At 37.9% G+C, this 4,243-nt stretch overlaps 1 non-coding gene across 1 annotated transcript; it reads right to left on the bottom strand.

Moving 5' to 3' along the window:
• On the bottom strand, window positions 1-72 carry Trnah-gug (transfer RNA histidin (anticodon GUG)). The gene has a single exon. It is a non-coding gene; the product is annotated as a tRNA-His (tRNA).
• Between the last annotated feature and the right edge of the window lie 4,171 nt (window positions 73-4,243).

Genomic DNA, 4,243 nt, shown 5'->3' with positions numbered 1-4,243 from the left:
TGCCGTGACCAGGATTCGAACCTGGGTTGTCGCGGCCACAACGCGAAGTACTAACCACTATACGATCACGGCTATGCGCGCTGAACTTCTATTATATAAGTGTCTTTAAGTCTTATCAGTAACTTATTCTTGCTCGGGAGGTCCAATTATAAAACCACGCTATAATAAAGCATTCTGCTAAAGTAGTCGATTATGGAGGCAAAGAATTTGAAGCACAAAATGGCGAAAGTTCGATTACGAAAACTCGGAATACCGATTGTGTAGGTTCGATATTGCCTTGCTTTGTCGTTCGCTTTTGAACAAACACGCTAGTTTGTTACCAAAAACAGTAAATTGTTTGCTCCCGCTTATAAAGCTCCTTTCAGGCTACATATTGTGTAAAATCACTGTATACGATGATATCTTTACCAAACTCACATTTCTTTAAGCTGGAAAAAATGCGATTAACATGTTCTTAGATTGATTATTTGTTGTCCTGTTTGGTCGTCAGTTTTGATGCTATTAAAATGTAGTGCTTGCTTAGTATGGCGTGACCGAAACATTGTAGCTTCTAAATAAAACCTGAAACGAAGTTAAGCACTAGTGATGCATCGCAATGATTTAATGTTGATCTACTGGTTGTTATAAGGATGCCGTAAAGATTTTCTACAAATACGTATGGTTGATATTTTTATTTTCGCTTTCAGAGTGTCCTCATGGCGCCCTTAACACCAAATCAAAGACATGGCGCGAACATGTTGGTCTCGCGAGTGACGGGCTTTTGGTCCGCATATATAACCTATTATTGGTCTTTTGACAAAATGGAGTTTGTTTTTGTACGTAGATCTATCTGTAAAGAGCTGTTAAAACATAATTACCCAATTTTGACAAAATATTCTAACATCATACATGTTTGAAACGTGGACAAGGGTCATTTTTATAAATATATTTATTGAGACAATTTCCCGATATACTGTCTATTCCCAAGGCTTAAAGGCCATTTATATATTACACTTAATGTTTAATCGGCTGAATATTTTTATGTTGAATAAACGCATTTCTCCATGTGTGGTCCGATCAATGATTCGTTACCGAATGGACCGATTGGCTTGATGCATCACATTTACATTGGCCATGGACAGAAGATGGCCCCTTTTGAAATTGGGGTCACTAGGTCAAAGTTCAAGGTCACTATCACAATGAGTGTGAAAATAGTTTCCGATCAATAACTCGTCAACCAATTGGCCTGATACTTCACATGTATATTGGTCTTGGATAGTAGATGACCCCTATTGAAATTGGGGTCACTAGGTCAATGGGCATGGTCACTACCATACTACGTGTGAAAATCGTTTCCAATTAATAACTTGTCAACGAATTGACCGATTGGCTTGATACTTCGAACGTGAATTGGCCTTGGACAGTAGATGACCCCTTTTGAAGTTGGGGTATTAAAATCAAAGGGCAAGGTCACTAAAAACACTAAGTGTTAAAATCGTTTCCGATGAATAACGCATCAAAGAATTGATCGATTGGTTTGATACTTCACATGTTTATTGACCTTGGACAGTAGATGATCCCTATTGAAATTGGGATCACTTGGTCAAAGGTCAAGGTCACTATCACCCTTAGTGTGTAAATCGTTTCCGATCAATAACTCGTCAACGAATTTAACGATTGGCTTGATACTTCACATGTGCATTAACCTTGGCCAGTAGATGACTCTTATTGAAGTTGAAGTCACTAGGTCAAAAGTCAAGGTCATTTTCACAAAAAGTGTTTTCCGATCAATAACTCGTTACGAATAGACAGATTGGCTTGATACTTCACATGTGCATTGACCTTGGGCAGTAGATAATCCCTATTAAAATTGAGGTCACAAGGTCAAAGGTCAAGGTCACTATCACACTTAAGTGTGAAAATTGTTTCTGATCAATAACTCGTCAACCAATTGACCGATTGGCTTGATACTTCCCATGTACATTGGCCTTGGAAGTAGATGACACCTATTGAAATTGGGGTCACTAGATCAAAGGCCAAGGTCACTTTCACACTACGTGTGAACATTGTTTCCGATCAATAAATCGTCAACTAATTGACCGATTGGCTTTATAGTTCACGTGTACATTGGCCTTGGACAGTATATGACCTTATTATTGAAATTGGAGTCACTTGGTCAAAAGTCAAGGTCACTATCCCACTAAGTGTGACATCGTTTCCGATCAATAACTCTTCAACTGATTCACCGATTGACTTGATACTTCTCATGTGCATTGGCCTTGGACAGTAGATGACCCGTATTGAAATTGGGGTCACTAGGTCAATGGTCATGGTCACAATAAGTGGGGAAAGCGTTTCTGATCAATAACTCGTCAACGGATCGACAGATTGTCTTGTTACTTCCCATTCATATTGGTCTTGGACAGTAGATGGCCCCTATCGAAATTGGTGTCACTAGGTCAAAGGTCAAGGTCACTGTCACACTAAGTGTGAAAATAGTTCCCGATCAATAACTCATATGAAAGAATGTTCCTTCCTGTTGGGAGGGCATGTTTCAAAATTTGTTGGCACTAATCGTCTGACCAAAGTTCATGATGATCGGAAATAAAGGTGGCCTCTAGAGTGTAAACAAGGCAAATGCTGACGCCGCGCGACGGACAAAAGGCGATCACAAAAGCTCACCAGGAGCAAACAATTGTGCTCAGGTTAGCTAAAAAGTTGCATGACTATTGATATGAAAAATGTTGAGTTTTTTAAGTTTAATTGGCCTAATGACTATTGCATTCTCTCCCTTTCAGTTGTAAGATCTCGATACGATGTAGCCGCGCCTAGTTTATGCTTATGCGGGTGTGTAAGGAAATATCGGCTTTAACACACTGTAGATAAACAATTTTGACATGCACTTTATGAATCTTTTAATCGTTTATTAATGCTTAAACTAACTGTACAAGATTTACCAAACCAAGAAACATGTAGGCAACGATTTTGCGTCTAATTTAAGATAACGTAGTGCACAAGTGACAGGATAATGTTGTCGAGCTATACAGAATAATATGTGTGAACACGTCACAGCGGTGAGTTTTTAAGTTGGGATGTAAGAAATATGAACGAAATTTGCTTAACAAAGTGAACGAAACTATTTGTGTCACGCCATGAAAAGAAACTACAGCAAGAAATGCAATAGTGAAATATTTATTTTGAAACAATCAGTAAACAAGAGGGCCTGAAAGGCCCAAAGTCGCTCAGCTGAGATACAAAGGAACTGACCTGTTCTGTGTAGCCTAAGATGTAATTATAACAAATGTTCTGACAAACTGTCATAAAGAGTGAACTATAAATGTAACTTTTAAAGTTCTAACAAGGTTTTACTGTAGGCATATAAGGATAAATTTCCCGCCCCCTGGCAGCCAAGTTGTTCAACCAACCGGAACCATTTCCGAACAAATCAAAGATCTCATTGGGATGAATCTTCTGACCAAGTTTCATGAAGATCGGACAATAAATGTGGCCTCTATTGTGTTAATTGGTTTTACTATAGCTATTTAAGTAAAAATGCAATGTCCTCTGGAGGCCATGTTTTTTCAAGCAACCGGAACCATTTGCGAACTCGTCTAAGATATCATTGGTATAAATCATCTAACCAAATTTCATGAAGATCGGACAATAAATGTGGCCTCTTAATTGTAAACAAGGTTTTACTAAATCCATATATGTTTTTCAACCAAACAGTAACAATTTCGAACTCGTCCAAAAATATTTTGGCACAAATGTTCTGAGCACATTTCATGAAGCTCGGACATAAATGTGGCCTCTAGAGGATGAACAAGGCAAACGTTGACACGAAATACATGATAAATGTTGTTTTTTGTTGCTAGAATATTCTTAACTCTCCGTTTATAATGAAATCTGGAAATCATTTTGGATAACACGTTTAATTATACGCATTTGAAAATACTTCAAGAAGAACAAGACTATTGCCAAGCAATATAGTCCCCTACCGGCTCCACCATTGTCAGAAATACCACCATTGTCAGAATTTTTATTTGATGCCATAGCAACCAGAGTTTTTGACGTAGGAACAAAATGAAATGACGTGCATAATGTTCATATTGCCATTTATCCATGTTTCAAGTTTCATGAAAAAATATTACAAACTTTTAAAGTTATCGCAGGATCCAGAAAACCACCATTTTCAGCAGTATTTCTAGTCTATTTGTTGCCATAGTAACCAGAATTTTTGACGTAAAAACAAAATGAAATGACG

Source organism: Dreissena polymorpha, chromosome 3 (genome assembly GCF_020536995.1).
Source record: "Dreissena polymorpha isolate Duluth1 chromosome 3, UMN_Dpol_1.0, whole genome shotgun sequence".
NCBI classification, from domain to species: domain Eukaryota; kingdom Metazoa; phylum Mollusca; class Bivalvia; order Myida; family Dreissenidae; genus Dreissena; species Dreissena polymorpha.
This window is presented reverse-complemented; position numbering and strand designations above follow the sequence as displayed.